This window comes from Eriocheir sinensis, unplaced genomic scaffold (assembly GCF_024679095.1).
Source record: "Eriocheir sinensis breed Jianghai 21 unplaced genomic scaffold, ASM2467909v1 Scaffold177, whole genome shotgun sequence".
Taxonomy (NCBI): domain Eukaryota; kingdom Metazoa; phylum Arthropoda; class Malacostraca; order Decapoda; family Varunidae; genus Eriocheir; species Eriocheir sinensis.
In genome coordinates this window covers 96,444-106,443 of record NW_026111150.1, presented here as the reverse complement: position 1 = coordinate 106,443, position 10,000 = coordinate 96,444, and the positions used below count along the sequence as shown (strand labels likewise).

Genomic DNA, 10,000 nt, shown 5'->3' with positions numbered 1-10,000 from the left:
CTCTCTCTCTCTCTCTCTCTCTCTATTCTCTCTGTCTCTCTCTTCTCTCTCTCTCTCTCTCTCTCTCTCTCTCTCTCTCTCTCTCTCTCTCTCTCTCTCTCTCTCTCTCTCTCTCTCTCTCTCTCTCTCTCTCTCTCTCTGTGTGTGTGTGTGTAATAAGAAAAAAATAGAGAAACACATACATGAGTCCGGAAACAGAAATGAAATGCAAGCGGGATTTACAGAGAAGGGAGGCATAAATGACAATCTTTACATACAGAAACATTGCATACAAGAAAGTTTTGAAATGAAAAAGAAATTATTTGTCATTTCACTAGACTACAAGAAAGAAAGATTTAGTGGACAGAGCAAGTCTCATTAAGGCACTAATGTAAAATAAGATACACCCTTAGCTGATAAATATAATTTCAAATATTTATACAGGTGACAAAACTAACGTAATAATTAATGGCGAAAGGCAAACATCAATCAGCATTACGAATGCAATTAAACAGGGGTGTAATGGATCTACTCTCCTGTTCCTCCTTATCACATACCAAATAATAAAACATCTCCAACAAAGTAACTTTGGCTTTAAGAGCAATAAATTTAACATCCCCATCTTATACTATGCAGATGATGGTATACTTTTAGCCCACTCAGAGGCAGAGGCATGTTATAGTATAAGGGAGGTACAGAGAGTGGCAGAAGAATATGGGCTGCAGATAAATAAGGAGAAAAGCAGAATAATCCTATTCAATGATAAAGAACAGCCAGAAAATATTGAAGGCATACAAGTAAGGAGATAACATAACCTACCTTGGAGTGAAAATATCAAACAAAAGAAACTGCTATTCAGAATATGAGAAGGAAAGATTAAACAAGGCAAACCAACTCGCAAACATGACGTACAGTATTACATCCATATGTTGTAAGTCTCATAATTGGGAAAAAAAAATATTGGAAAGGACTAGGACTATCAGTAATACTTTATGCGGCATAAAACGTAGAGTACAACAAAGACCTAAAAAAATACAACAATAGAAAACTCATTGTACAGAGCAATACTGCAGACACCAAATTACACAGCTAGCACAGCTTTGAGAGGCGAGGTGGGTGCAACATCCTGCACATCAAGAGACATGAAAATTATTGTATGCTAAAAATCTGCTGGAAGAAGGGAGAAATGAGCTATGCAGAGAAATTTTTCACTTTGAATATGAGAAAGGAAAGAGTAGCTGGATTAGAACATTATTAAAGAAATATATGAGGGAAGGTAATGTAACACTTGAAGGATTAAAGAACATTAAAAAGAATGGTATAGTAGACCGCATCATAAAATGGGATTCCCAGGCATGGGTAACAGAAAACCAACAAAAAACAACTCTAACAGTATATGCCAAGCTTAAGAAAAATGTGTCTGAGGAAAGTTGGATGGATAACACAGAAGGCAGCAGGATACTAGTCAGAGGAAGAACAAACACATTAAATCTAAATTGGAGGAATAAGTTTCAAAACAAGCCTGAGGAATGCCCGTGTTGTGGACATGAAAGTGAGATTTTGCAACATTTTCTGTTAGAATGTCCAGAGAATTATGACATCAGAAACGACACTACTTTATCCATACAACTTCCTGACGCAGACACTGACACCAAACTTGGCAACATACTGGCACTCACAGCACTTAACAACAACCAGATAGAGGACCGGAAAAATTATGTGAAAAGACTGTGGAATAAAAGAGCAAAGAAAGTAAAGGCTGTACAAGTGTGTGAAAACAAAAACTTCAAGTGCGAAACAAAAAACAACAACATCTGTGCAAGTAGAGTAATGGATATGAAAAGCAAACAACAAAACTATTAGCAGGAAAATTAAGCAATTATAAAACTTTATGATCCGGCAAGTAGCAAATCTTGAGATTAAAAGTGTAAAAAGAATAAATACAAAAAGCAAGTGAAAAAAAGAAAAAGCGAGTCAATAGAAATTAAGAATCAGGAAAATAACAAGAAAAGATTCCGACAACTAAAGCAAAACAACAGTGGGAGCCGTCACGAAGGCAGTAATCCCACGCCCCCTACTGGACTGTGTGTGTGTGTGTGTGTGTGTGTGTGTGTGCAGGGCCGGATTATCTATGTCAGAAAGCCTCTCGTTGCCGGTGCAGGGTAAGATAATGGAAGAGGGGGTGGGGCGTCGTTAGGTGGTACTTATTGGTTTCTTCCCAATAACAGGTGAATAAGTACGTAAGGCAAGTTGTTTGTGTATATTATTTTCGGTCTGTTTGCGTGTGCAGGGTCAGATTATCTTGGGAGCACAAGTAGACCATTTCATCATATCGTGGTTTGCGTTGGTGTCGGAATACCTGGTCAACAAGGCAGTTGGTTAATGAAGCGGGAAACGAGATATCGGCAAGTTCATAATATTCTCAGTACAACCAGCGCTGTAAGTTACTGTTTTTATTTAGAGCAAAGAAACCCAGCTCAAGGATGTAAATAGAAAATCACAAAAGCCCGCTCAGCGATGGGAGAAGCCGAGATCGGCTGCCTGCTCTGCAAAGGGCAGGGGCTGGGGCGGTCAGGTGGAGATGTATTGCACGGGATTTGCCCTCGTAGACCTCACGTCTCGCCCGTCTCTCTCTCTCTCTCTCTCTCTCTCTCTCTCTCTCTCTCTCTCTCTCTCTCTCTCTCTCTCTCTCTCTCTCTCTCTCTCTCTCACTTTTCTATGATAACTTGGACATTTTTAAGTAGGTAGCAGGAGCCGCACAGGTCTCTTGAAAGAGCCGCAGGGGATAACTGAGGCCTTCAGTGTGACGGATAGCAATGACTTTGCGCTGGTCTTGTGAGGTCTCCATTGCGACTAACGTGAGCATGACTTATTGCAACCATCAAATCAACACAGGCTGGGAACGTATCATATGCAGTGATGGGTTCAGGTGCGTCATCACCATCAGGGGCACCAACCATTCCGAGGCGACCAGCCACGATCGACTCATTTTCACATCCATCGTGCCCAGGTGTTCGAGAAGCCTATGGTGAGATTGTACATTAAACAATACTATGGATATATAGAAAATGTACATTTAAAGTATTTACAACGCGAAATATTAGTAATATGTTTGCCTATCTACGGGTTTCCTAATTCTGGAGAAGAGCGAGTGATTGTTAGTCTCACGAGTGTCTTCACCGGGTGAGCTCGGTGCTTGTGCGGCAGGAGGAAGGCTGGGAGTCTTGTTGGAGGCGTACACACACTCAAACATGTATCGTTACACATTCAGCACTATACAAACTGACGCCAAGGACGAAGCCGTTGATAACATGCTACTCATGTTGGTATCACTGCTCATGTTTGGTGTGGCTTCACTAGCCTGAATCAAGTGAGCGGGACTCGTAAATGAAGCAGTAGAATTTGAGTTGGCTCAGTAACGCTTCAGGAAACACACAGGTGGAGTCTTAGTCGAAGTAAATTGGTCTGTGTTGTATGTAGCACTATAATATTGTCGTGTTTGGCTGATGAAATTAGGCTGTAACACCACACACAGGTGAATAGTTAAAATTTCGTCCAGTTTGGACACCATATAATAAACACCTTGCGTTATTGTTAGTCTTTTTTTCTCACCAACAATCAATGCTTTTAGCGTTGCAATCTGAGTTTTTTTTCCAGATGCCAACAGCTTGTTCATGAGAGAAAAGACACGCTCAGTGGAAGCATTAGTTCCAGGTTGTCACATTATGAACTGAACTATATCTGACATGCATTGATGGTTGATGTTTTTGTCTTTGACATGGGGAATACTTTTACCCACCGCTGTTATGTATATCATATGAACATTATTGTTTTATTATTTGTGAATGTAAAGCTTGAACAAGTGGCACTCAAATCACTCCGTAATATTATGGTGATATCTGGTATCTCAGTGTCTACCTCTCTATCCCTCCCTTACGGGGTCCTGTCCTGCTCCCCCAGCAGAGCTGGAGGTGGTGGGGTGATCGCACTTACCAACCCTGCCGAGATTACCGGGTTGCTCAGTGTGAAATTCGTCGGGCCCCACTGTAACGATAGTTTTTTTAGTGTGTGTACAGAGCAGTGATCTAATGGAGTGGAAAGCAGTGTCAGGTACTGATTCCCTCTCACACTGGCCATTGCCTTGGGGTGGTATGGTGTGGAGGGAGTACAACCATACCATTCCCCACAAGAAAATTACAAACCTCTCTAGACATACACTGAGATCCCTTACCAGTGACTCGATGACGGACAGCCGAATAATGCAGAGAGCTTCCTGAGGCACGAGACAACAGTTGGAGCAGACATGTCAGTGCAGGGAAAGGCGAAAGGAAGTCTGGAGCATTAACCGAAAGCAGCGAGGAGGTATTTGTTCCTAGAGCAAGAAGCTTTAGGTCCAATAAAATTCCGGACATTCTGTCAAAGGTTGCATGGACTGGATGAGTTTAGCTACTGAGTCCTGAAATATCTACGTTTCAGCTCAGAGCAAATAGTGTATTGTAAAAAAACTTTTTACATCATCCAGAGAACAAGGTAAATTTTTGACCTCATAAAATGTCAAAACTGGTAACACCAGGATGGCAGAGGAGGCAGGACCCTCATCGAGAGGAGCAGGGCGGGAAAGAGAAGTGGTACAAGCTGGGGGCAATGTGTCACAGGGAACATTACCATTACCGGGGCGAGGCTGAATATCATACTGGCATCCGGAGAGTTCCAGGCGCCATCGCATTATTTTGTCGTTCTTTATCTCTGAAGAGTGATTCAACTTAAACATCAAAGACACTGCTGGCTGGTCAGTTGTTATAGCAAACCTCCTCCCGGTGAGAAAGTCTCCATTTGCGTACAGCTTCGATGATAGCAGTAGTCTCTTTCCACAGCAGGTTGGAGTCTTTCTGAGAGAGGTAAAGTTTCAGAGAAAAGGTGAATATAATCGATTATATTAAGTACGCAAGGGTGGCTTCAAGGTCGATATCTGAAAAAAATAGCGTTAGTTGCACGTTGGAACGCGGCTACTATCCAAACGGGATCCTCGTGCTCTGATACAGCCGTCCGTCAGCCTCAGAAGCAGCGTACACCTTCTCACCGTCTCTGAGGGGGCTTGGCAGTAAGCATTTTAAGCCAAGTTTACTGGACACTTTGTACTTAGCCAGGAAATGCACCAAGCCGTTACTACAGGGATTGATAAGCGTCTAGTTGAGTGGAGCGGTTAATAGTCTGTGAGTAATCAGCTTCCATGCCACTCGTGTGTCGGTCGACTTCGGTTACTAAATAGTAATTGCGCCTCCAAGGGACTGACTCTTTTCTATCACACCTTCATTAACCCATGGGCTTCGGCTATGGGAAAGCTGAGAAGTGGCCGAGAAACGTCAACAAAACACTGCATTTTGAGACTAAGAAAAGAACATGGAACGTACATCAGAGTACTACTCTGATAACCATAAAGCCGTTAAAAATATTTACTTTTACTGAAACTCCATTCTTTTTGGGTGGGGTTTGTTACAAAATAAACAGTCTCGTGACGTGTGGCATCTAGCTGAGAGTTGCTTGTTGTCTACTTTAGAGAATTTGACAAGTGATTACTATATGGATAACTAATTAAGTCTGCTATGACCTTACAGCACTACCTATGACAAAAGGGCCCATCTCAAGCTCACTCACCCACCACTATGACCCAGGGCATGTATGGTGGGTTGCTCTATGCCACAGCCTCCTACAATTAGCTCGAATTATGGATTTTATGGTGAGCCTTTTTAGGTCCACCGTACCACAGCCACGACTCGTGAAAGCCCAGAAAAGGGTCTGCTGACGTTCACGGGTTAAGCAATGATTCTACTTCTTTATGAATGTATTTCATCAGACTTAGATAATCCCCAAGTAGGGATAGATATAGGCCCAAACACTTCTGTCGTGTCAGGAAAGAGACGGATGGTCAACTCACATGCAAACTACTCACTTAGAGTTAAAGTCGTCCACTTGGTAAAGTTAATGAAGTGCCTTCGTGTGTACGGGGTAAGTGTGAAGGATGAGGAGACAATTCCGGTCGATACACATAGAAAACATCATTCCGACATAATTTAAGAATAAGACAGTAAGTAAGATGTGATAACATGTGGATGTGTGTGTGTGTGTATGTGTGTGTGTGTGTGTGTGTGTGTGTGTGTGTGTGTGTGTGTGTGTGTGTGTGTGTGTGCGCGTGTGTGTGTGTGTGTGTGTGTGTGTGTGTGTGTGTGTGTGTTCAGCAGTGTGAAACGATCGATGTGTGTGTAAATATATATATATATATATATATATATATATATATATATATATATATATATATATATATATATATATATATATATATATATATATATATATATATATATATATATATATATATATATATATATATGTGTGTATGTATGTATGTATGTATGTATGTATGTATGTATGTATGTATTTATTTATTTATTTATTTTACGTCTCCGCCTATTGCTCCGGTAGGCTTGCTTGAGGGGCCTGGATGGTATTCGGCCCCAGCCCGTCATGGCGCAGGCTAAGAGAAGATGACCAAGAGTCAGTTAAAAAAAAAAACGATATTACCAGTAGAACGCCCACTGCGGAACACATACTGGTGATCAGATAGAAGGTCAGAAGTGGAGAGAAGCTTATAAATTTTCCAGTTAAGTATAGATTCAAAAGCTTTAGATTGACTTGAAATTAATGCAAATGGACATAGGTTTGAGGGACTGGAACGGTCACACATCTTATGTACAGGTTGTATGTAGGCTTACTTACAGCGGGAAGGAAAGATAAATGTTGGAAAGCAGATACGAAAGAGTTTGACCGGGCAGGGAGTCAGCACAGTAGCACAATGTTTGAAGGCAAAAGGAGACACTATCAGGTCCATAAGCCTTCTGTGGATTGATGCGGCGGTGCTGCCGTCAGGATTACGGAGAGGAGCGAATGATGAAAAACTGAAATTGGAGGAGATATTTTTCGCTAGTTGCCAGAAGTCTTTGGAAGAATTAGAGAAGTTGAGGTACTTTCTATATTTTTTTTTTACAGCAGAGGAGTCAGTTCAAGGGCATAAAAAAAGGAAAAAAATGTGAAGAAAAAACCCGCTACTCACTGCTCCTAAAAAGAGTTAGAGGAGTGGCCGAAAGATAGGTCAATTTCGGGAGGAGAGGTGTCCTGATACCCTCCTCTTGAATGAGTTCAAGTCGTAGGCAGGAGGAAATACAGATGAAGGAAGATTGTTCCAGAGTTTACCAGCGTGAGGGATAAAAGAGTGAAGATGCTGGTTAACTCGTGCGTAAGGGATTTGGACAGTAAAGTGATGAACACGAGTAGAAAGCTGTGTGTTGCAAGGCCGCGGAAGAGGGGAGGCATGCAGTTAACAAGTTCAGAAGAGCAGGCGGCATAAAAATATCGATAGAAGGAAAGAGAGGCAACATGGAGGGAAATTTAAGAGGTAGAAGACTTTCAGTAAGAGGAGCCGAGCTGATGAGACGAGGAGCATTAGACTCCACTCTGTCCAAGAGAGCCGTGTGAGTGAGACCTCCACACGTGAGATGCATACTCCATACAAGGAACAAGGCGCTGTAAATGGATAGCGGCTGTACAGCTGTGCGAAGAGATATAAAGTTTCCAGTTGAGATTTTAAGTTAAGGATAGACCGAGGATGTTGAGTGTTGAAGAAGGTGATATCTGAGTGTTGTCAAAGAATAGGGGATAGTTGTTTGGAAGATTGTGTCGAGTGGATAGGTGGAGAAACTGTGTTTTAGAGGCATTGAAGGACATCAAGTTTTTCTTGCCCCAATCGGAAATAATAGTAAGGTCTGAGGCTAAGCGTTCTGCTGCCTCCAGCTTGGAATTGTTTAGTTCCTGTTGGGTGGGTCTTCTATTAAAAGAAGTTGAGTAATGCCGAGTAAAGTCATCGGCGTAAGAATGGATAGGACAGTTCGTGTTGGAAAAAATCATCAATGAACAACAGAAAGAGAGTGGAAGATAGGACAGAAGCCTGCGGGATACCACTGTTAATAGGCTTAGGGGAAGAACAGTGACCGTCTACAACAGCAGAAATAGAACGGTCAGAAAGGAAACTGGAGATAAATGTACAGAGAGATGGATAAAAACCGTCGGAGGGTAGTTTGGAAAGAAAAGATTTGTGCCAGACCCTATCAAATGCTTTTGATATGTCCAGCGCAATAGCAAAGGTTTCACCGAAACGGCTAAGAGAGGATGACCAAGGGTCAGTTAGGAAGCCAAGGAGATCACCAGTAGAATGTCCCTTGCGGAACCCATACTGGCGATCAGATAGAAGGCTGGAAGAAGAAAGGTGCTTTTGAATCTTCCGGTTAAGGATTGATTCAAAAGCTTTAGATAGACAAGAAAGTAAAGCTATAGGACGGTAGTTTGAGGGATTGGAGCGGTCACCATTCTTAGGCACAGGCTGTATGAAGGCATACTTCCAGCAGGAAGGAAAGATAGATGTTGACAGGCAGAGGCGAAAGAGTTTGACCAAGCAGGGTGTCAGCACGGAGGCAGAGTTTTTAAGGACAATAGATGGCACTCCATCAGGTCCATAAGCCTTATGAGAGTTGAGGCCAGAGAGGGCATAGAAAACATCGTTCTTAAGAATCTTAATAACAGGCATAAAGGAGTCAGAAGGAGGATGAGTAGGAGGAATATGCCCAGAATCGTCCAGAGTGGAGCTTTTAGAAAAAGGTTTAGGAGAAGAGTTCAGCCTCAGAGATAGATTAGACGGCGGTGCTGCCGTTAGGACTAAAGAGAGAAGGGAAAGATTAAGAAGTGAAGTTGGAGGAGATGTTTTTGGCTAGATGCCAAAAAGTCCCGGGAAGAATTAGAGAAAGCAGGGTTTTGGCATTTTCTATCAATGAAGGAGTTTTTGGTAAGTTGGGGAATAGCTTTGGCATGATTCCGGGCAGAAATGTAAATATTATGGTTAGCGGGAGATCGAAGTCTATATTACCTTTTGTGAGCTGCCTCTCTATCTTTGACAGCACGAGAACAAGCGTGATTAAACCAAGGCTTTTTAGCATGAGGAGTAGAGAAAGAACGAGGAATGTATGCCTCCATTCCAGAGACAATCACCTCTGTGATGCGCTGGGCACACACAGAGGGGTCTCTATACTGGAAGCAATAATCATTCCACGGGAAATCGGAAAAGTACATTATCAGGTCGTCCCACCGAGCTCAAGCAAAATGCCATAAGCATCGCCTCTTCGGTGGGTCCAGAGGATGTACAGGAGCGATAGGACAGGATATAGAAATAAGGTTGTGATCGGAGGAGCCCAACGGAGAGATCAGTTTGACTGAGAAAGCAGAAGGATTAGCGGTAAGGAAGAGGTCTAGTATGTTGGGCCTGTCTCCAAGACGGTCGGAAATACGAGTAGGGTGCTGAACCAACTGCTCTAGGTTATTGTGGAGAGCAAAGTTGTAGGCTTGTTCACCAGGCTGGTCAGTGAAAGAGGATGAAAGCCAAAGCTGATGGTTAACATTGAAATCTCCCAAGATGGAGATTTTAACGAAGGGAGATTGGGTCAATATGTGCTCCACTCTAGAGTTCAATTAGTCAAAGAATTTTACATAGTTAGTAGAGATAGGTGAGAGATAAACAGCACAGATGTATTTAGTAATAGAATGACAATGAAGTCTTAGCCAGATGGTGGAAAATTCTGCAGAGACAAGGTCGTTTGCACGAGAACAAGTGATGTCGATGCGTACGAGGGCGCAACATCCAGCTTTGGATTGAGATTTAGGATAGAGATAGTTTTGGATCCTTCTTTTCTTGTATTTAATTCTTACATTTTATTTTATTTGCATCAACTTGTATTAAAACAACTGTTTTATCACTCATTAATTACTCCATAAATGATCTCACCGTCTCGTATCCCTGGTAGCGTGATCCGGCTTAAGTTGTTATTGGAGACTGGTGTTCGGGGATAAACAAAGGAAAAAGAAAATATACATTTATTTAAAATTAAATGAAAGTAACTGTCTTACGCAATATTCTATGCTC

At 42.1% G+C, this 10,000-nt stretch overlaps 1 protein-coding gene across 1 annotated transcript in view; it reads left to right on the top strand.

Moving 5' to 3' along the window:
- Positions 1-10,000, top strand: part of LOC126990570 (ankyrin repeat domain-containing protein 65-like) — a 172,917-nt gene that overhangs the window by 115,245 nt on the left and 47,672 nt on the right. The gene's annotated exons all lie outside the window — the stretch shown is intronic.